This window comes from Erythrolamprus reginae, chromosome 8 (assembly GCF_031021105.1).
Source record: "Erythrolamprus reginae isolate rEryReg1 chromosome 8, rEryReg1.hap1, whole genome shotgun sequence".
Taxonomy (NCBI): Eukaryota; Metazoa; Chordata; class Lepidosauria; order Squamata; family Dipsadidae; genus Erythrolamprus; species Erythrolamprus reginae.
This window is the reverse complement of record NC_091957.1, coordinates 13360896-13385222: the sequence shown is the minus strand read 5'-3', so window position 1 is coordinate 13385222 and position 24327 is coordinate 13360896. Positions and strand designations below refer to the sequence as shown.

General features: G+C 43.5%; 1 long non-coding RNA gene across 2 annotated transcripts; it reads right to left on the bottom strand.

Moving 5' to 3' along the window:
• Positions 1-1473: 1473 nt before the first annotated feature.
• Positions 1474-24326, bottom strand: LOC139171022 (uncharacterized). 2 transcript variants are annotated; one of them, XR_011559691.1, is made up of 3 exons: positions 23496-24326; positions 2477-2848; positions 1474-1846 (listed from the first exon to the last, which is right to left on the bottom strand). It is a non-coding gene; the product is annotated as an uncharacterized lncRNA (long non-coding RNA). The 2 variants fall into 2 exon arrangements; XR_011559690.1 differs by having other exon boundaries at positions 1523-1846; positions 2084-2848; positions 23496-24285.
• Between the last annotated feature and the right edge of the window lies 1 nt (position 24327).

The following is a 24327-nucleotide window of genomic DNA, read 5'->3' as shown; positions in this document are numbered from 1 at the left end:
GCCGCCGCTTTTCCGCTTGTCCGGCCGCTTGTCCGCTCGCCGCTTTTCCGCCCGCCGCTTGTCCGCCGCTTTTCCACTTGTCCGGCCGCCGCTTTTCTTGTCCGGCCGCCGCTTGTCCGCCGCTCTGGGAGTTGAAGACCCAGGGAAGGTTCCTTCGGCCGCCCCACCAGCTGATCTGCTCGGCAGCACAGTAGCAGCGAGGAGCCGAAGATGGGGTTTCCCCCGTTGCCCATGCAAAGGGGAAACCCCATCTTCGGCTCCTCGCTGCTACTGCGCTGCCGAGCAGATCAGCTGGTGGGCGGTCGAAGGAACCTTCCCTGGGTGCCGCCCGCCGCTCGAGAGCAAGAGGGGGAGAGATAGAGAAAGAGAAAGAAGGAAACAAAGAGATGAGAGAGGGAGGAAGAGAGTGTGAGAGAGGAAGAAGCAAGATAGAGAAAGAGAGAGAGAAAGAAAGATGAGAAAGGAAGGGAGTGACGTCATCGGGTGGAAAAATCGCGATATAGCCTTTCGCAAAGATCGAGATCGCAAAACTCGGGGGATCACTGTACTCTGTTCAGTTCTGGAGACCTCACCTACAAAAAAATATTGACAAAATTGAACGGGTCCAAAGATGGGCTACAAGAATGGTGGAAGGTTTTAAGCATAAAACGTATCAGGAAAGACTCCGAGTCTGCGGAGAGGGGCGGCATACAAATCTGATTAAACTTAAACTTAAACTTAATGAACTCAATCTGTATAGTCTGGAGGACAGAAGGAAAAGGGGGGACATGATCGAAACATTTAAATATGTTAAAGGCTTAAATAAGGTCCAGGAGGGAAGTGTTTTTAATAGGAAAGTGAACACAAGAACAAGGGGACACAATCTGAAGTTAGTTGGGGGAAAGATCAAAAGCAACATGAGAAAATATTATTTTACTGAAAGAGTAGTAGATCCTTGGAACAAACTTCCAGCAGACGTGGTAGATAAATCCACAGTAACTGAATTTAAACATGCCTGGAATAAACATATATCCATCCTAAGATAAAATACAGGAAATAGTATAAGGGCAGACTAGATGGACCATGAGGTCTTTTTCTGCCGTCAGACTTCTATGTTTCTATGTTTCTATGTTTCTATGGTATGATGGCACCGGCTATACCAGTAGGATACTGCTACTGCATCTCACCCTGCAAAAATGGATTGGATCCAGGGGTGGGCTGCTGTGGATTTGCAGGGGCTTGGGAGAACCTCTAGCTATGCAGTTCGGTAGCATCAGGAGCATTTTGTCTTAAAAAGAAAAACCATCCAATCGGCTGCTGTTTCTAAACAGGCTTTAAACCAGACCAGTTGCCAATGGAAGCCTGCAATGCGATTTCCTAATGTTGATAAAATGCTTCTGTCATCTATGCTCAGGAAAAGCCAGATCTCGCTAGCCCAGAAGGGAAAAAAACATAATAACTGTACAGCCACATGCAACTGATTGAATAATCTCATTTTTATTTTTATTTTTATTTATTTTGAACAAGCAATGGACGAGAAGCTGTTAAAAATGGCAATTTGGGAAAGCCAGGTTTTTGGGATTGCTTTTCCACGAGGCTGTTCGCAATTGGGTCCATGAGTTCACAAGTCTATCCAAAGATTTCTTGGCGTGAGAGGCAGCTTTCCTGCGGAGCCCAGAATGGACATCTGGTCCAGGCCCCGTCCAACAGGCAGACGGATGAAAAAGACTGCCGTTTGTTCTCTTGCGATGGCACAATTGCAAATCCAGCTGGCAGATCCCACAGCATCCAAACTGAAAATACTATTAAAGTTCCTCCAGTGTGGAGCCTCGTGTGTGTTGCCATCAGTAGAGGAATTTCTTTCTTTCTTTTTAAAAAAAAATATTATTATTTTATATCGACAAACATACAAACAACATTAAACATTTATACTTATCTATTGTACATAACAATTAATATTTAACAATTCTGGGGGTTTTTACATTATATTTCCTTAATACGAATTCCTTTTCTTGTTTCCCCCCCCTTATCCAATTATAGAGTTTCTCCCACACTCTATAGTAGTTCTTATTTTGTTTATCCTGTAGTTCATACGTTAACTTACTTAGTTTAGCGCAGTCTAACATTTTATTGATCACCATCTCTTCGTTTGGTATCTTTTCTTGTTTCCAATTTTGTGCGAATGCCAATCTTGCTGATGTTAATATGTGGGTTATTAAATAATAGTCTTCTTTGCTGTGTTGACCTCTGATTATTCCCAATAAATACATTTCTGGTTTTGTTTCTAATTTATATTCCAATATTTCTTCCAACCAGCTCTGAGTTCTAGTCCAAATTTTTTTTGCTTACGGGCATAACCACCAGATGTGATAATATGTTCCTATGACTGTTTTACACTTCCAGCATTTATTACTTATACTCGGGTGTATTTTAGCTAAGCGTGGAGCCTTGTGTGTGTTGCCATCAGGAGAGGAATTTATTTCTTTAAATGACTTACAGAAATATCTTTCTTCCTGGCTGGAGAGTATGTTTCTCGCACTTATTTCGAGACATGGTGGAGGGTGTGTGTTTGTTCGGACGATGTGGCGTCAACAGGTGAGGGATGACTGTTACGGTTGTTGGGACACCATTCCACCAGGCCTGGGGCATCTGACCTACAGGTGTTGATTTGGGGAGCCGTGTCATCTGCTGGTGTTGGTCCACTGTGCTTCATTAAATCCAGGGTCAAATGCAGCCACCTACTGGGAGATTTAGGAGCCCTCCATGCTTCTATCCGTGTATGAGATTTATGGGGATGGTGACTTCATTTTCCAGCAGAACTTGGCACTGCCCACTTTGCCAAAGGCACCAAAGCCTGTACAAGTATAATCTGAAATGGAACAGTGTCCTGTTTAGTATTAAGATAAGGCAGGAGAGTTAAACACTCACTTAGTTATGCTTGGAGTAGATCTAGTTAAATAATTGAGAGGAGTTAGTGTGACTACATTTAAGAAAACTTTCTGGCATTGATATACTGTACTGCCATAATGTACATTTTTCCAATTCTATGGGTCAGACACACATGCACAGAAATACATAGCAAACGGTGTATATCATCTGTGCTGTTTGCTTTTTGCTGTTTACTGGTAGACTCCTCCCAAAAATTCACAGGTATAAATTTCAGACACACACACATTTGAAAATTCAAAACAATGTTCTTTATAATGAAAATTCATTTAAACTAAGCCTTCTTTTTGTATAGCCAAGAGCACTCGTCTCCAAACAAACTGGTAATTTGTACAAGTCCCTTATCAGTTCTGTCATACTTAGCTTGCAGCTGTGAGGCAATTCACAGTCCTTCTTCTTTCACAAAGTGAAACACACTTTGCTCTGGTTTAGTTTCAAAGCGGGGAAAGATCAGCACACAAAAGGTCAAAGTCAGGAAAGCAGTCACGAAACACAACGATCAGATAATCCTCCACAATGGCCAAACCCACAGGCTGCTATTTATAGCAACCTCACTAATGACCACATACCCACCCAACCACAGGTGGCCTCATTTTCTTTGATAATAATCTCTCAGTTGTTGTTGCCTATGCATCGCTCTCCGCATGCGTGGCTGTATCATTAACTCTTGTTCTGAATCCAAGGAGGAGCTAGATAATTGATCTCCTTCTGAGCTGTCTGCCACACTCTCCTCCTCCCTGTCACTCATGTCTTCTTGGTGAGAGGAACCTTCATCATCAGATTCCACCGGGGGCAAAACAGGCCTGCAGCATGTGGATGTCTCCCCCACATCCACAGTCCTTGGGGCAGGAGCTGGGCCAGAGCTAACCACAACAACTGGGAGGCAAATTGCTGGAAGGCAGAGGCAGATTTTTTCTTCTTGTTTTTCTCTCCCAAAACCAAGGTGTGTCTTATATTCTGAAAAACACCATGGGATTACTATGCTTGATTGGCCAGCAAGCTCGCCTGACCTGATCCCCATAGAGAATCTATGGGGCATTGCCAAGAGAAAGATGAAAGACATGACATGGGACAATGCAGAAGAGCTGAAGGCCACTATTGAAGCATCCTGGTCTTCCATAACACCTTAGCAGTGCCACAGGCTGATAGCGTTGATGCCACGTCGCATGGAGGCAGTAAATTCTGCAAAAGGGGCCCAAACCAAGTTCTGCATACTTACACTTTTCAGAGGTCTGATATTGAGGTACAATATCAGAGGTACAATCGTTGTTTTATTTATTGCGTAAAATATTCTAATTTTCTGAGATGGTGGATTTGGGGTTTTCATGAGCTGTACCCCATAATCATCACAATTATGACAAATCACGGCTTGTACTATCTTTCCTTGCATATAATGTCTCTCCCATATATTACGTTTCACCTTTTAAGATGCATTACTGAAATGAACTTTTGCATGATATTCTAATTTTTCGAGTTTCACCTATATTGCAACACCGTTCCAAAATCTAGTTTTATCTTATCCAAAGCAATGTTTTTTGTGCCTGAACATTTATTGCTGCTAAATTTGTGACTGACTGATTTCTTTAATTACCCATAGGGTAATAACATGCATGACTCTGAGAGAGTAGGACCCTAAGCAGGATAAAGAAACCAGCATTTCTCTTAAATAGCATATGGAGCAGTATTGTTGCTCCTGCTAAGCTTATTATAACAGTTTGCATATGGACCCATCAAATGCATTCAATCTTCTTGTCATACGTTGGCTTGACAACAATGTTAATAAAAAAGAGAGTGTGCCTAGATTCCCCCCCCCCCCCCCCCCCATGGGAGCCACACAGAAAGCAATGCCACCTTCGGGCTTGATTGTGTACCAATGTTTCCATAGGAAATTCTTTCAGTACAACATGGATGTTTTATTTGATTGATTGATTGATTGATTGATTGATTAGATTTGTATGCCGCCCCTCTCCGTAGACTCGGGGCGGCTTACAGCAATAATAAAAGCAATGTATAACAAATCTAATATTTAAAATATCTAAAAACTCCTTATTTAAAAAGCAAGACATACACACAAACATACCATGCATAAACTATATAGGCCTGGGGGAGATGTCTCAATTCCCCCATGACTGATGGCAGAGGTGGATGTTACGTATGCAGGATTCCAAGTGTGGGATGTTACATATCTATCTAAAATGCTGCCAAATAGCCTGAAAAATAGCTGCAAAATAGACTTGAACATTGGGTGTTATCTAACAAAATAAAATTCAATGGTAAAAAAAGTAAGGTTCTCTATTTAGGCAAGAAAAACAAAATGCATAGGTACCGTATATGTGGGACCTTGCTGAACAGTCGAAACTGTGGGAGGGATCTTGGAGTCCTTGTGGACATTAATTATTATTATTATTATTATTATTATTATTATTATTATTATTATTATTTATTAGATTTGTATGCCGCCCCTCTCCGTAGACTCGGGGCGGCTCACAACAGTGATAAAAAACAATACATGGTAACAAATCTAATAATTTAAATCTAAAATAACAGTTTTACATTAAAAAGTCTAAGAAAAAAAAACCCCAATATATAAAATACATACACACAGTCATATCATGCACAAAACTACATTGGCAAGGGGGAGATGTCTCAGTTCCCCCAAGCATGATGACAGAAGTAGGTTTTAAGGAGTTTACAAAAGACAAGGAGGGTGGGGGCACTTCTAATCTCTGGGGGGAGTTGGTTCCAGAGGGCTGGGGCCGCCACAGAGAAGGCTCTTCCCCTGGGTCCCACCAGACGACATTGTTTAGTCGACAGGACCCGGAGAAGACCAACTCTGTGGGAGCTAACCGGCCCCTGGGATTCGTGCGGCAGAAGGCGGTCTCACAGATATCCTGCTCCGGTGAATGAATGAATGAATGAATGAATGAATGAATGAATGAATGAATGAATGAACGAACGAACGAACGAACGAACAAACAAACAAATAAACAAACACAAACAAACAAACAAACAAAAAATAAAAAATAAAAAAAAATAAATGCCAGCCATGAGCAGCGGCTGCCAAAAAACCAACAAAGTTCTAGGCTGCATTAACAGAGGGACAGAATCAAGATCACATGAAATGTTAATACTACTTTGGTAAGCCCATACTTGGAATCCTGCATTCAGTTTTGGTTGCCATGATGAAAAAAAGATATCGAGACTCTAGAAAGAGTGCAGAGGAAAGCGACAAAGATGATTAGGGGACTAGAGGCTAAAACATCTGAAGAACAGTTGCAGGAACTGGTCATGGCTAGTTTAATGAAAAGAAGGACTAGGGGAGACAGGGTTGCAGTCTTCCGATATCTCAGGGGCTGCCACAAAGAAGAGGGAGTCAAGCTATTCTCCAAAGCACCAGAGTGCAGGACAAGAAACAATTGGTGGAAACTAATCAAGGAGAGAAGCAACCTAGAACTAAGGAGAAATTTCCTGACAGTCAGAACAATTGATCAGTGGAACAGCTTACCTCCAGAAGTTGTGAATGCTCCAACACTGGAAGTTTTTAAGCGGATGTTGGATAACCCTTTGTCTGAAGTGGGGTAGGGTTTCCTACCTAAGAAGGGGGTTGGACTAGAAGACCTCTAAGGTCCCTTCCAACTCTGCTATTCTAATTCTAGCCAGCAGCCTGAAAACTTTGACCTGATGTCTGTTTTTCTGAATTCCATGTCTGTGCAGCTCCTTCCTTGGCACGCTGCCTGTTCAGTATGAAGCAATCAATCAGCAGTATTTTCTTCAAGTGCCAATTGCACAGCTCGGGAGAAAAAGACAAACATAACAAAATCTTTATGAGTTGGCAATGGGCATAAACTGGGCTCAGGCAGGCTCACTTTTCCACAATTATAAGCTACAAATTACTGTAGTTTTTGGAGTATAAGACACACCTTTTTACCCCCCCAAAAGAGGGTGAAAACCTGGGTACATCTTATACACTGAATGTAGCCCCACCCAGTCACCCCCCACTCTTTGGCCTCTGCCTCCCAGTCCAAGGAAAAGAAATCAAACACACACGTGCTCTGCTAATCAGCAAACTTGTATTAAACAAACAAAAAAGGGTTACTCAAAACAATCCTTAGTGTCAGGAAACAATGATAGTGCAAGACTTACTTCAGCCACATACAAAAACACAGGAAAAAGCAAACAAAGACAGCCTGGAATGAGCAAAGACGTTTCAGGAGCCCTTTTGAATCTTTGGAGCAAACAGCAAGTCCCAGAGGTTTCAGCTCCCACGTGTCTGAAAAAGCTGGGTTGAAAACTCCAACGGCACGGAACAGAAACTTCAGAGCAGGAACCACAAAATAACACAGATAAACAGCCACAGTTTGCCTTGTGCCTCTGTTCCCTTTAATACCTTTAGCCCTCATTAAGGGAACCACATCCAGCCCTCAGTATAAGAACCACACCCAACCCAGGTGCTACTCTGATGACTTGTAATAATCCTTCAATTGATCCCTCCTTTGCATCGCTCTTCTGCTACGCATGTCTATGAATTGTTCTGCAGAGGAATCCAAGGACGAAAGACTGTCTGAGGGACTGCATACCAAATCCCCTGGGCTGTCTGCTGAGTCCTGCGAACCAGTGGCCTCATCCTCCTGGCTGTCTGCCACGTCTTCCTGGCTGTCAGCCAGGCTTGCACACTCACTTTGTGCCGCATCTCTCCCATCTGTGGGAACAACGGCTGGCCCAGGCCCAAACACAACATAACCCAACCAAGAAAAGAGGCCAGGGAGGAAAGCCCTGCCAGAAAAAAAAAATACGGACCTTTGCAGAAACTGATTTCGCCAGGGATTTATCAGCAGGACAAAATGTATTTATACAAAATTTAGATACTCTTTGGATAAATGTTTCTCAAATTTGGCAACTTTAAGTTGTGTGGACATCAACTCCTAGAATTCCAACATGCCAAGTTTGAGAAATACCCTAGATAATTGAATAACACATTGTGTATATCAAAGAGCCAGGGTGGCACAATGGTTAGAGTGCAGCACTGCAAGGCTCCTTCAGCTAACTGCCAGCTGTAGTTCAGCAGTTCAAATCTCACCACTGGCTCCAGGTTGACTCAGCCTTCCATCTTTCCGAGGTGAGTAAACTGGGGACCCAGATTGTTGGAGGCAAGAAGCTGATTATTTAAACTGCTTAGAGAGGGCTGTAAAAGCACTGTAAAGTGGTAGATAAGTCTAAATGCCATTGCTAATGTTCACAGATTCATCCCCTAGCAAAATTGAGAAAAATTAGAATGAATGGGGGTAGAATAGAATGGGGGTCTTCTAGTCCTAGATAACAGAAATGAACAGATTATAGCACCAAAGGGTTTATATCTGAACAGACAATTACAAAATTAAGCAGATAGCTTTTTTTCACAGAACAAAGACCATCTGAAAATTCATCTGCAAAGAAACTTTTTAAAATCGTTCTTCTGGACTGGTCCAAAATCACTCAGCTGACTTTCATGGTTAAAGTGAGGGACTAGAACTAATGATGGGCGAACCCAACGGTGTTTGGGTTCAGCAAGTTCGGCCGAACCCGAACCGAACCCGAACTCGAACCGAACGGGGAATCCCTCCCACGAAGAGATTCCGGGGGCAGAGCTTTGACGTCACCGGCAGGTTGCTAAGGACGCCAAGGTGATCACTTCCTGGATTCCATGGAATCCAGGAAGTGATCACCTTGACGTCCTTAGCAACCTGCCGGTGACGTCAAAACTCTGAATGCCGAACATAACCCCGAACTTTGCCCAAAGTTTGAAAAAATTTCGGGTTCGTGTTCGGCATACCGAACACCACAAAATTCAGTACGGACCTGAATTGTGCTGGTTCGGTTCGCCCATCACTAACTAGAACTCATGGTCTCGGCTTTCTACCCTTGTGCCATAACCACTAGGCCAAACTGGCCCTCACTAAACTAAAACTCTGTTTAATGGTAGACATAACAAGTTGCCCTGCAGTAGAGAGAGAACTCGGCAGCGATGGCTGTTTCAGATGCAGACGTGATCTGTTTTTTCTGCAAATCAAAATGTAATCCTATATGGTTTGTAGCCACGCACTTCTTCATGTATACATTCTGCTTTATTAATTTCACGAGAGATGAGCTCTGATTGCAAATGGCAAATGCAAAATAATTACATTCTAGCACTGGTCTGAAGCGTAATTCTTCCTCTCGCTCAGAAGGAAGATGTGGTGTATACAGACTATCTAAAGAGTCCAGGGCAAACATTTATTCCCAAAGGGGCTTATGTGACTGGCTGGGTGCTCATTAGAGAGGGATAATTAAAAATCAGACTCCACTCATGGAGCACTTTGAAATCCTCATCTCTTCCCTCTTTTTGATCAAGGACCCTTTCGGCTTTTTCCTTGCTAATGAACAAGCAGCAGGGCTAAGATGGAGATGCAAATTGGCTCCGATGCTGCTGCATCCAGCCCATTTTGGTCAAAAAAGAATCACAGATGTGGAGCTGCAGCTGGAGGACCACGGAGGTAGCACCTATGAAATTTATTTATTTATTTATTTGTTTGTTCATAGAAACATAGAAACAAACATAGAAACATAAACATAGAAACATAGAAACATAGAAGACTGATGGCAGAAAAAGACCTCATGGTCCATCTAGTCTGCCCTTATACTATTTCCTGTATTTTATCTTACGATGGATCTATGTTTATCCCAGGCATGTTTAAATTCAGTTACTGTGGATTTATCTACCACGTCTGCTGGAAGTTTGTTCCAAGGATCTACTACTCTTTCAATAAAATAATATTTTCTCACGTTGCTTTTGATCTTTCCCCCAACTAACTTCAGATTGTGTCCCCTTGTTCTTGTGTTCACTTTCCTATTAAAAACATTTCCCTCCTGGACCTTAATTAACCCTTTAACGTATTTAAATGTTTCAATCATGTCCCCCCCTTTTCCTTCTGTCCTCCAGACTATACAGATTGAGTTCATGAAGTCTTTCCTGATACGTTTTATGCTTAAGACCTGCCACCATTCTTATAGCCCGTCTTTGGACCCGTTCAATTTTCTGGAAAATAATTAATTTTTAATTAAAATTAATATCAGGGCCTGACATTAATGGAGGTCTAGGTGGCTTACAGAGCTAAAGTACAAAACCAGAGTTTGGCGGTAGCATTCAGATTTATATACCGCTTCACAGTGCTTTACAGCCCTCTCTAAGCCGTTTACATATTCCGTCTGGCCCCCAACAATCTGGGTCCTCAGTTTACCCACTCTGGAAGGATAGAAGGCTGAGTCAATCTAGAAATGGTCAGGATTGAACTCCTGGCCATAAGCAGAGTTATCCTGCAATATTCTAAACACTGCGAAGGAAGGAACGAAGGAAGGAATGAAGGAAGGGGAAGGAAGGAAGGAAGGAAGGAAGGGGAAGGAAGGGAGGGAGGAAGGAAGGAAGGAATTCCAAAAGATGAAGAGGTTTTTAGGAAGATTATGGAATGTGCAGAATTAGATATGATGACGAGACGGTTAGATAACCAAGCTGAAACAGAATTTTATAAAACTTGGCAAAACGTTTACAAGTGATGGAACACAAAAAAAGATTCGAAAATATATTAAAATAAAGTATTTAATAGTTACACAGTTAAATTTATTAGATGGAATATATTTTATAGAGATATTTGATGGACATGCTTATTTCTTTAAGTTGACTTTAATTATTTTAATTATAATTATATAATTGCTGGAAAGTATTGAAAAATTAAGATTCATAAGTTAAGTATTAAATACATAGAGATACTTTATTGATTGTATACTTTTCTGTATTGATCTACCTTTGACATACACAAGGAATACTACACCATTCCCTCCCCACTTCAGGGGAAGGATACTGCAAAATCCCCATTTTTTTCCTGATCAGCTGGGACTCAGGAGGCAGAGAATGTGGTATTTACTGGTTCTCCGAACTACTCAAAATTTCCACTACTGGTTCTCCAGAACTGGTCAGAACCTGCTGAATCCCACCTCTGCCTTTATATATTAATTTTTAAAACATTATATAGAAGTGTATATAACAATATTTTATTTTTATTTTATTACAGTTGAAAGGGACCTTGCAGGTCATCAAGTCCTGCTTAAGCAGGAAATCCCCCTGCTTAAGCAGGAAATCCTACAGCACCGCAGCCAAAAGACAGTCCAATCTCCTCTTTAAAATGGAAATTTTCCTTCTTTCTAATTCTGACCTCTATTCTATATAAGACATATCGCCTTCCTTTTATTCCAGAAGGGGAGCATGCCTCGTGGGCAGGTGTTCTACCTATTTGTGAGGCAAGTGTCTTAACACTCCTTCGCCCGGACAGCCTGTACTGAGAAGAGAAGCCAGAAATAGTCTGGGAGGCAGATTTGTTAGCAAAAGCACAAAAGCTGTTGTTGACTAAGCACAACGTGCTGCAGGTGGGTAGTTTTGAAAGAAAGTGGAAAGAAAAAGCCACACACTTCAAAGGCTGTTGTTGTTTTTTTTAAAGGTTCAATTGTCCCAGAAAATAAATCTGCATTTTCAGAGCCACCTCTGCCCCTGTCCATCCTCCAAGTGGGTATTCCGCCCCACACCTTTCTCCTGGGCACCTTTGGATTGCTTATTCGAGTACCTTAATTAATGAATCAATTAGCTTAATAGCATTTGGCCGATTTCCAGGCTCCGGGGACTTGAACTTTGCACAATTCAGTTCCAATCTCCCTAATTTTGCATGCAGATCAGAGGCAGGTTCCTCTTACCTTTTTCTAATGGTGCGCTGCATACGTTTCGTCCCCTAGTGAGATTTTGCTTCTGCTCATGCGCAGAGGGACGAAAAATTACCAAAAATTAAGGGGGGGGGGGAGATACGGTGCAGACCGGCAAAGGCAGCACTGGAGCCGTTGTGCCTTCATGGCACCGGACCAGATTATCTCAGGGACCGCCTTCTGCTGCACGAATCCCAGCGACCAGTTATGTCCCACAGAGTGGGTCTTCTCCGGGTCCCGTCAACCAAACAATGCCGCTTGGCGGGACCCAGGGGAAGAGCCTTCTCTGTGGCAGCCCCGGCCCTCTGGAACCAACTCCCCCCAGAGATTAGAATTGCCCCCACCTTCCTTGCCTTTCGTAAGCTACTTAAAACCCACCTCTGCCGCCAGGCATGGGGGAATTGAGATACTCTTTCCCCCTAGGCCCTTACAATTTTATGCATGGTATGTCTGTATGTATGTTTGGTTTTTATAATAATGGGTTTTTAATTGTTTTTAGTATTGGATTATTATTGTATGCTGTCTTGTTATTGCTGTTAGCCGCCCCGAGTCTTCGGAGAGGGGCGGCATACAAATCCAATCAATCAATCAATCAATAAAATTGTGTCATTGGTGGGCCGCTAACAAAGCAGCGTGCTGGACTGCACCGGTATGAACCCACCTTTGATCCAGATCTTAGAAACATCTTGCATTTTTTGCATCCGGCAAAATCGCCTGCATCATTACTGTAATAAGGCAGTGTTTAAGATCTGGATTGGAGGGACCTTTGCGGTCAACCAGTTCACTACCTGATCAAAGCAGGAATGCAAATCCCAGAGAGCTGACTGGCTAACCTTCTTGGGAACTGTCAATTATGATTTCTTTAGGTGGTGTAGTTTATTTTCGCAATATTTAACCAAATTCCACCTAACACTATGCCTTTTCTAAATTAAACATGGAGCTGATCTGTATTTATTTATTTATTTATTATTATTAATAATAATAATAATAATAATTATTATTATTATTATTATTATTATTATTATTATTTATTGGATTTGTATGCCGTCCCTCTCCGTAGACTCGGGGCGGCTAACAACAATGATAAAAACAGCATGTGACAATCCAATAATAAAACAGCTAAAAACCCTTATTATAAAACCAAACATACACACAGACATACCATGCATAACTGGTAATAGCTTAGGGGGAAGGAATATCTCAACTCCCCCATGCCTGGCGGTATAAATGAGTCTTGAGTAGTTTACAAAAGACAGGGAAGGTGGGGGCAATTCTAATCTCCGGGGGGAGTTGGTTCCAGAGGGCCGGGGCTGCCACAGAGAAGGCTCTTCCCCTGGGGCCCGCCAAACGACATTGTTTAGTCGATGGGACCCGGAGAAGGCCAACTCTGTGGGACCTTATCGGTCGCTGGGGTTTATTTATTTATTTATTTATTTATTTATTTATTTAATTTGTCATTCAAGTATAGTATTGTATTGTAGTATGTTTAACATAATATAGGTATAAAGTAGAGATAGAAAAGATTAAAAAAGACATTCGGGCAGGAATGGTAGGCACAAATGCACGCCCCTTACAGACCTCTTAGAAAAGGGGAGAAGTCTATTGTAGATAATGTAAGGTTGAAGATTTTGGGGTTGGGGGAAGAAACAGCCCAGTCCGGTAATGAATTCCAGGCGTTGACCACTCTATTGCTGAAGTCGTATTTTCTGCAGTCTAGTTTGGAGCGATTTAGATTTAGTTTGTCTCTATTGCGTGCTTTTGTGTTGTTGTTGTTAAAGGTGAAGTAGTCACTAACATTGTGATGTATGATTTTATGAACAACAGTTAAATCAGTTCGGAGGCAGCGTAGCTGTAAACAGGCTAGTTTCCGCAAATGCAAGCTCTGATAGTCATCTCATGTATTGCAGTCCTACAGTGGGCCGGAATTTAAGAGTGTCAGTCGCTCACGGCCCCCAGGCCTGCCAGTGAAGCCAGGTTTCTCAAGGCTTTTCGGAAAGCCAGGAGGGTGGGGGCAGTACATATCTCCGGAGGGGGGTAGTTGGTTCCAAAGAGCCGGTGCCACCACAGAGAAGGCCCTCTCCTGCAGCCCTGTCAGTCGACATTGCTTAGTCGATGGGACCTGGAGAAGGCCAACCCTGTAGGCTCTGATCGGTCACTGGCAGGAGACGGTCCCGAAGGGCATTTCCACTGCTCTCCTCTGCCTTATGTGAATCTACCAGCAGGCACTGGACCCAGCTATTCCTCCTCCAGACCTGGAAGCTGCTGACTCTCCATCTGAGAGCTGACTGAGGGCCCAGGCTCTGCCCCCCCCCCCCCCCCTCTGCCAGCTCCATTCCCTCTTCCCTCCTCGGAGCTTTCAGGTTGCCTTGATGCTGACCTCTTATTCTTATTATTTCTTATTTATTGGATTTGTATGCCACCCCTCTCCGGAGACTCGGGGCGGCTAACAACAGTAATAAAACAATGTACAATAATGATCCAATAAATACTAAAAATGATTTTAAAAACCCATTAATATAAAAAACGAAACATACATATAGACATACCACACATGAAATTGTAAAGGCCCAGGGGGAAAGAGCATCTCAATTCCCCCATGCCTGGTGGCAGAGGTGGGTTTTAAGGAGCTTACGAAAGGCAAGGAGGGTGGGGGCAATTCTAATCTCTGGGGGGAGTTGGTTCCAGAGGGCCGGGGCCGCCACAGAGAAGGCTCTTCCCCTGGGTCCCGCCAAGCGGCATTGTTTAGTTGACGAGACCCGGAGAAGACCCACTCTGTGGGACCTAACCAGTCGCTGGGATTCGTGCAGCAGAAGGCGGTCCCTGAGATAATCTGGTCCCGTGCCATGAAGGGCTTTATAGGTCATAACCAACTCCCCCTCCTCCTCCTCCTCTTATTCGGCTGCTGGAGGGGCCGGTGTCCAACAGGCCACAACAGGGCTGGAGAGGAATTGGGTGGAAGAGCAGGCTGATGTGTGCAGGAGAAAGAAAAGGGCCGAGGCCAAGTGCAACCTTGGGGGGAAGAAACTGGAGCATTGAGTCAACGTAATTGTTCTTGCTGCTCTTATTCCCTTTGACCCTCAGAATCAGCCTTTTTATGCCGATTCTGTATCTCTTCTAGCAACAAGCTACGTGACCTTCTGTGCTGGAAATAAACCAGCCCCCAAACGGAGGTTTATTATTCAGCTGGTACTGCGTTCCCTTCCAAACAGATGTGCTTCAGAAATTATTGTGGCTGCAATTAAAAATAGTCCTCTCCGTTAGCCGATTCGTTTCTCACTTTATTCAGGAGAATAAAGATCTTCTGGGATGCTGCCAAGAAGGGTCATTTGATTAAAATCGTCATCATACAAAGATGCTACACCCCTTCGTTGCAGAGACAACCCCCCCCCCCCCCCGAAATCAAACCTACTTTCGGTGTTCGAAAGCTGCAGCACATAGGTTTGTGGTTTGCGTGTGCAATGGAATGGGAACCCTATCATTTTTCCTTGCAGGTTTATTTATTAGATTTGTATGCCGCCCCTCTCCATAGACTTGGTGCGGCTAACAACAATAATAAAACAGTATATGACAAATCTAATATTTAAAATAACTAAAAACCCTTATTAAAAGCCAAACATACGCACAAACATACCATGCATAAATTGTATAGGCCTGGGGGGAAAGGAATATCTCAATTCCCCCATGCCTGACGACAGAGGTGGGTTTTAAGGAACTTACGAAAGGCGAGGTGGGTGGGGGCAATTCTGATCTCTGGGGGCAGCTGGTTCCAGAGGGTCGGGGCTGCCACAGAGAAGGCTCTTCCCCTGGGTCCACCAGACGACATTGTTTTACAATCTCTAGCACGCATTGTTGGGGAAGCTCAGGCTGCTTCATCTGCATCTGGATCTGGCCCTACTCCATTCCTTGTGGATGAATTGCATCGAGTGAAACTGGCTACTTTATTGCTCTCTGTCCAATCCACAGGAATTTTCCCAGAGTTTTCAGCCATGGCATTCTAAGGCTCAAAGGCCCTCAGTGTGTGTGTGTGTGTGTAAGTATCCATGTATGTATGTATGTATGCTGCCTTCGGGAAGGACTGCTTCGGGCCAGGAGTCCAGGACTCTGTGCATGTGCAGGAATATGAAGGGTGGGTGCGCGCACACATACCCCCCTCCACCAGAGCGTTCTAGCAGTGCCACAAATGGCTGCCCTTCACTGTGTGTAGGTACACACACAACAGCTCACCTGGCCACATTCTGGACAAGCTGAAGTCTCCAAACACTTTTCCAGAGTAGCCCTGTGTAGAGCGTTTTGCAATAATTGAGCTGCGAGGTGATAAGGACCTGAGTGACCATGAGCAGAGCCTATTGGGGAGGGGGTCATACCTGGCCCTCTGGTGTTTACCTAAGGAGGCCAGGCTGATTCCATTCAACCCCTCCTCCTGACTGGCACGGCTGGCAACAAATTGGCAAATGCATTTTAACCTAAACAAGTGCAAAGTTGTGCATATCGGGGCAAAGAACCCCAATTATACCTACCAACTGATGGGGACCAAGCTTTCTGAGACAACCCAAGAAAAAATGGATCTTGGGGGGTTTGGTGGACAGCTCAATGAAGATGTCAACTCAGTGCGCAGCAGCAGTGAAAAAAGCAAATTCCATGCTTGGCATGATTAGGAAGGGAATCGAAAATAGGTCGGTAAGTGTTGTATTGGCTCTGTACAAATCGATGGTGAGACCACACTTGGAGTCCTGTGCACAGTTCTGGTCATCGCACCTCAGGAAGGATATAATGGAACTGGAAAAGGTGCAAAAAAGGGCAACAAGTATGATGAAGGAAATGGAGCCCCTCTCTTATGAAACCAGGTTGCAACGCCTCGGTCTCTTCAGCCTTGAAAGACGGTGTTTAAGGGGTGACTTGATCGAAGTGTATAAAATCATGCATGGGATAGAAAAGGTGGATAGAGAAAAATTCTTTTCTCTATCACACAATACTGTACTAGGACAAGGGGGCACTCCCTAAAGCTTGCAGGTGAGAAAGGGAGGACAAATAAAGGGAAATATTTCTTCCCCCAAAGGGTCGTTGGTTTATGGAATTCACTTCCAGAAGAGGTCATGACAGCTGTCAGCCTGGAGAGCTTCAAGGCAGGATTAGACAGATTCTTGGATGCCAAGTGTATCATAACCTATAGATGGTTATTGAAACGGATGTCCATATGCTGCCTCTATGTTGGTTGAGGCAGGCAGGATTCCCTTGAGTACCATTTGTTGGGGGTCAACGGAAAGGGAGGGTCTTGCCTTCTCTTTCTGCTCAAGATCCCCATGGACAATTGGTGGGCCACCGTGGGACACAAAATGCTGGACTCGATGGACTTTGGCCTGATTCAGCAGGGCTTTTCTTATGTTCTTATCTTCCTTCCTTCCTTCCTTCCTTCCTTCCTCTTCCAAGTGCCGCCTCTATGTGGGTTGAGGCAGGCAGGGTTCCTTTGGGTCCCACTTGTTGCGGGGGTCAAGGGAAAGGGAGGGTCTTGCCTTCTCTTTCTGCTCAAGATCCCCATGGACAATTGGGGGTCCACTGTGGGACACAGAATGCTGGACTTGATGGGCTTTGGCCCAATTCAGCAGGGCTCTTCTTAGGTTCTTATGTTCTCTTCCACACAAAGCATCATAAATATCCCGGCTAACTGGGCAAGAAGGTGGCCTATGCGGGATCGGGCCAGGCATGCCAGGCTGTTTGGATGTGGAGAGCCTGACATCTAGTGGCCAGAAGGGACACTGCAAGAAGGGAGACCCAAAGGTGCTTTTTCCAAGAGGCGACTGGACTTTCTGGATTTTCTCCGAACCTGTTTTCGCTTCTCATGCAAAGTTGCTGAAGAAGCTTTTTGAGTGAGAAGCAAAATGTCTTCAAACCCCCCCCAGAAAGTCCAGTCACCTCTCAAAGAAAACACCTTTGGGACAATCTGATGGTTGAGACCTTGGCCTGATACTGCTGAGGCAAACCCAGGCAGGATGGGCCTTCTTCCCTAGCAACAGATGGGCGCAGTGCCAATGGGCCCCAGGGACCCAACAGCCAACAAACTCCGCTCTGGTGTGGCACCACCCTCTGAAATGTCCAGTCCTACTGCACAAGTCCAGCTGCGATCGCAGGGATGGAGCAGCTGAGATCACAGGGATGCAGATAGAGCTAAATTGGGAATATCTATCTATCTGTCTGTCTGTCTGTCTGTCTGTCTGTCTGTCTGTCTATCTATCTATCTATTTATTTTCCCTTCCCTCCTAGGCATAGAATTTATACATGGTATGCTTGTATGTATGATTGGTTCTTTAAATTGGGGTTTTTTAGATTATTTTTAATATTAGATTTGTTTACATTGTCTTTTTTATTGTTGTTAGCCGCCCCGAGTCTTCGGAGAGGGGCGGCATACAAATCAAATGAATAAATGAATAATTTGATTTTTATGTCGCCCTTTTCCTTAGACTCAGGGCGGCTTTCAACATGTTAGCAATAGCAGTTTTTTAAAACAGAGCCAGCCTATTGCCCCCACAATCCAGGTCCTCATTTTACCCACCTCAGAAGGATGGAAGGCTGAGTCAACCTGGAGCCGGTGATGAGATTTGAACTGCTGGCCTACAGATCTACAGTCAGCTTCAGTGGCCCGCAGTACAGCAGTCTACCTGCTGCGCCACCCCGACCCTCCCAGTTGCCACCCTAGCCCAGCCCCTACCACCTACAGGGCAGCAACTGGGAGGGCCCCAGCCACAAGCAATCATCCCGCTGGCCACATAGGAGCCAGCCCCAGTGCCGCCCCCTCGGTTCCGTGCCACCTTTGATGGTGACCCCAAGAAGCTGCCCTACTTCCTACACCAGGTCTGGGTGTTCATCAATCAGTTTGGAACCCAGTTATTTATTGATTGATTTGATTTGATTTGTATGCCGCCCCTCTCCGACGACTCGGAGCGGCTGACAACAAAAACAATACAAATCTAATACTAAAACAATTTAAAACCCTTAATATAAAAACAATCATACATCTCATACAGACCATGCGTAAAGCGGAAGCAGCCCAGGGGGAATCAATTTCCCCATGCCTGACGACAAAGATGAGTTTTGAGGAGTTTGTGAAAGGCAAGGAGGGTGGGGGAAGTCCTAATCTCCGGGGGGGGGAGTTGATTCCAGAGGGTTGGGGCCGCCACAGAGAAGGCTCTTCCCCTGGGTCCCGCCAGATGACATTGTTTCGTTGACGAGAAGGCCAACTCTGTGGGACCTAACTGGTCGCTGGGATTTGTGTGGCAGAAGGCGGTCCAGGAGATATTCTGGTCCGGTGCCATGAAGGGCTTTATAGATCATAACCAACACTTTGAATTGTGACCGGAAACTGATCGGCAACCAATGCAGACTGCGGAGTGTTGGTATAACATGGGCATATTTAGGAAAGCCCATGATTGCTCTCGCAGCTACATTCTGCACGATGTGAAGTTTCCGAACACTCTTCAGAGTTAGCCCCATGTAGAGAGCGTTACTGTAGTCGAACCTCGAGGTGATGAGGGCATGAGTGACTGTGAGCAGTGAGTCCCGATCCAGGTAGGGCCGCAACTGGTGCACCAGGCGAACCTGGGCAAACGCCCCCCTCGCCACAGCTGAAAGATGTTTCTCTAATGTAAGCTGTGGATTGAGCAGGAGAGGAGGCTTCTCACTAATTCACAGCTCCTGTAGGAAGAGAAGAGGAGGCCAAGCCAGGAAGGCTTTCACACAGGTTCATCTTGTGCACCGACCGTCTATAAAAATGGCATTTTGGTTACAATACTTGCTATTCTGGGATCTCTTCTTTTAAAACTATTTGGACAAATTTCTTGCGCATCGACAGCTTTCAAAGAAGTAATGTTTGGACTTAAAAGAACCTGCAGAAAAAAGCTTTCTGTATAAAAAATGCTTTTATATGACCTGTGAAAACACTTTTTATATACAGAAAGTTACTGAAATAGCCAATCTGTGACAGCAGGAACTTTTATTGATTCACAGCTCATGTGGGTCAGACTTTGAAGCTCGGCAGAAATTATTTGTGCTTGTGTAGAATATTTGTAGCTCAAGGCTGGAATGTTGGTTTGTAGTTCTCAGGGCTTGGGGTTTTTTTTTTCATTTCCATGGCTTTTATTACACACTTAGGAATCCTCTTCAGTGCTTTGATCTTGGAGAATAAATAGGTTGCTTCTGAAAAGAGCTGCTAGGCTGCTAGCTTGTCTCACTGTTTGAAACACATTTCACTTGTGTTTAGATCTGTGTGTACTTATCTCCTGCTCAGCTGCCAAGAACAATTCCAGGTGTAGCAGCAACTGTTCACTTCAGAACTCAATTTCTGGGTTTCATTTTTGGTGTTTCAAAGGCCTGGAATTAAGGCCACCGTGTACACCTGAAATTTCAGCTTGATGACAGCTGATTTTTAATTATCCTGGACCATTCATTTATATGCCTCCTACCTCAGTTTCACAACTCACTCTGGATGGCTTACAATTAAAAACATTAAAAGGATTTAAATTAATGTAAAATTAATTAAGAGCCACGGTTGCGCAGTGGTTAGTGCAGTACTGCAAGCTACTTCTGCTGCCTGCCGGTTGCCTGCAATTTGGCAGTTAGATTCTTACCAGGCTCCAAGTTGACTCAGCCTTCCATCCTTCCGAGGTGGGCCAAAATCAGGACCCAGATTGTTGGGGGCAAGAAGCTGATTCTCTATAAACCACTTAGAGAGGGCTGTAAAAGCACTGGGAAGCAGTATATACGTCTAAGTGCTATTGCTATTAAAAAATCAATAAGCATCATTTCTTTCAGTTCATTTATATTTTTCTTATGTTCAGAAATGTTCAAACTACCAATCCCACACCAACTTTAGTAAAATTGAACAATTTTTCCGAACGTCACATACATTAAGCCATCCCCCTACTACCATTCACTCTTGCACCATATAAGGCTTCCCTTGTGGCTTCCCTATAGGTAATTAATGGAAGCTCCATTCTTTGCCTTTTCCTGGATTGTGTGTTTACTGGTGATTGGCAAAGAAATGAGAGTAAGGCATATATTTCCTTATATGGAAGTTAGCTATAGGTTTTCCTCATGCTGTATATCAAGTTAATTATTTCCCAACATGGTCATGGATTCTGCAGCTTGCTTAGTCAGCCTGGATTTTGCTGCTTTTTATAGAGGAACAATAAGGTTTTATTCAGCACCCAATTAGGCTAAAACATCACCCTCCAGTAATATTTTATTCCTAAATTTCAGTGCCTATAAACCTATGATTACAACATCTCCTCTGTTTTTGTTTTTAAGGAAGCATAATTATTGAGGGGAAAGGATCCAAAAGTTCTGTGGCTTCTACCAAAAAGGCAGATTGTCCCAATTAATTTTGCAGTACCCATGATCACGAAATTGATAAACAAATGAAGAATTTAAAAAGCAAAGTCATCTTCTTCCCCTGGCAATTGTGGTGGTACTTTCATTTTTAGTGGACCATCATAATATGGCTCAGGGGGAAATAGAAGGGGTTGTCTTATGCTTTGTACCACATTAATTTTTATACTATCTCTATACATAGTCATCAATGAAAAAATGCACTGAATACAACAACACAAACAAATAAGATAACAACCAAAACAATAGCTACTATCAATTTTCGCCATGGTAGTATTAAACATGGCAAGTGTCCAATTATTTAATAAATGTAAACAATTCATCCACCCACACAGGGGTATCATTTAAAAGAGTTAAAGAAAGAGGAGTAACAGACATGACAAAGAGTAGAAAAATTACTGTAAAATCAAACGTGCATCAAATTGTGATATCAAATCTCTTCCCCACAATTTTAAATGGAGTGGCAAAATAACAGGTTTGATGTGGGCCGTTACTTTTGAATCTGGGGAGGTTACTGGAAGAGCAGTGGAAGACAGATCAAAAGAGTAAATCAAGAAAGGTGAGGCAAGAACTCCACGTGAAATAAGATCACGATGTGAATAGGCTAACAAAGGCAAAGTTGAAGGAAAATTAGAACTGCTAGAATGATCAATAGGAAGAAAATAAGTTGAACCTGGGATTTGCATGTCCACAGTTTCTTTAGCAAAAGTTTCACTGAAATCACAAAACGAGAATGTAGTTTTCAGCCTTTGTAGTGGGGCTGGCTGATTGTCCCACAATTAGTTTCCTGCAGCTGTCATTTCTGCAGTTGTTGCTGCTGGTGGAGCAGGACACTGATTAACCCTTCCAAAGTCTTTTTTACAGCGAGGGAATAAAGTTCTAGGTTTAATATTAATTGGTCTTGTGGCTGCCCCTCCAATCACCTGGGGCAAAGGTATATGTCCCAGTAATACTATGAATGAGATCTAAAACATAATGGCTTTGAATGCCATAGAGAATAACAGCTCTCTAAGAATTTTAATAGGCAAAGGCTCTATTGTTAACTGCCCTTGATTAGTTATAACAACCGGAGCACAAAAAGAGGATTCATCCCCTAGAATATCTCCTATTCTTCTAGCTTGCTCTAACCCTTGCACTATAGCACCTTTTATTTCCAATTCTGGTGCTATTGGAGCAGAAGAAATTACAGAATAAATTTTGGAAGTCTCTGTTTGCACTTTTTGTGGCAATTTATTGTCTGATTCATATGGCAGGGGAGGATCCATACCCCCCTTCTTTACATTATCATGAATTTGAAGACATTCCATAACAATCCTCCATGTGGAGAGTATTTTCAGGGGTGCTCTTGGCACCTCATGAAAATAAGCTTCCAATTTTATCCAAATTGAACATTTTAGCATGCCCTTTTCCAGATAGGTGAGACAATTTTGATAAATAAACTTTAGTAAATGAACTAAATCCTTTTTTGAAGGCAAAGGCAAATTTTCCCATTATTTTTCAAAATTAAAATGGATGACCTGGTTATTTCCCTGAATTCCTTAAAATGCTCTATCTGCAAACTTAGAAAATTCAGATCCTATACTCACGGAAGAGGGTGCTCCGTACGCTCACGGCCGGCCCTCGGTGCGCTGACACTTTATCTCCTCCCCCCCCCCTTTCTTATCTGTTGGTGAGTCAGGATGAACCAGGAAACGTGTCCTTTATCTGGATCACGTTGAAAAGGTCACCAAATGAAGGCATGCAGCCCTCCTTCAGTGGGTCGACCTCTAGGGAGGCACTGGATGCCATGATTGCCACATCAGAATGAAGTGACAGTGAGAAAGTTTTCTCGATGAGATGACCTTGAATGTATCAAGATCTCTCCTTTTATTGTATTTTACTTTTCCTGACATGTGGTACAGAATAACCAATTCGCGAACACCACATACATTAAGCCATCCCCCTACCATTCACTCTTGCACCATATAAGGCTTCCCTTGTGGCTTCCCTATAGGTAATTAATGGAAGCTCCATTCTTTGCCTTTTCCTGGATTGTGTGTTTACTGGTGATTGGCAAAGGAATGAGAGTAAGGCATATATTTCCTTATATGGAAGTTAGCTATAGGTTTTCTTCATGCTGTATATCAAGTTAATTATTTCCCAACATGGTCATGGATTCTGCAGCTTGCTTATTTAGCCTGGATTTTGCTGCTTTTTATAGAGGAAGAATAAGGTTTTATTCAGCACCCAATTAGGCTAAAACATCACCCTCCAGTAATATTTTATTCCTAAATTTCAGTGCCTATAAACCTATGATTACAACACCCATGCTGGTGCAGTAGACTCTACATCACACTAATCCAATAGCAGTCCAGGCTTTTCTTGAAAGTCTCTAGTGTTGGAGTGTTTACCACCTCTGCGGGCAAGGCATTCCACTGGTTGATAGCTCTTACCGTCAGAAAGTTCCTGCTTATTTCCAGGTTGAATCTCTCCTTGGACAGCTTCCAACTGTTGCTCCTTGTCTGGCTCTCTGGTGCTTTGGAAAATAATGTATTCCCCTCCTCCCTGTGGCAGCCTCTCAAGTATTTGTAGATTGCTATCATATCTCCCCTGGACCTTCTCTTGGCTAGACTATCCATGCCCAATTCCTGCAACCCTTCCTCATATATTTGAGTTTCTAGCCCCTTTATCATTGTGGTTGCTTTCCTGTGCACTTTTTCTAGAGTATCAATGTCTCTTGTAATGAACAAAACTGAACACAGTACTCTAGATGTGGTCTAGCTAGGGCTTTATAGAGTGGTATTAGCACCTCCCTTGTCTTGGAGTGTATTCCTGTTTATGCAGTTTAAGATTGTATTAACATTTTAAGCCGCTGCTGCACATTGTTGGCTCATGTTTAGTTTGTTGTCCACGGAGACTCCGAGATCTCTCTCACATTTACTGCTGCTGAGTGTTTTCGCCCAGTTTGTACCTGTGTTTTGAATTTTTCTTACCGAGGTATAGAACCTACTTTTCTCTGCATTAAACTTCACTTTGTTTATTTGGGCCCATTGCACTAGTCTGTCTAGATCCCTCTGTATCCTGAGCCTATATCCCCCCCACCAAATATTTCATTGGGGAGGAGCTTCCCACACAGGGCTTACTATTATTTTCCACCCACAGCTGCCCTGCTAAATGATGGTCTGTGGCGTTAACCATGGTTTGTTTCTTTCCTGACCTCCCCTCAGCTGCCCTACCCCGCCGCCTGACCAGACCAGGCCTTAGCACTTCCTCCCGCCCTTCCCA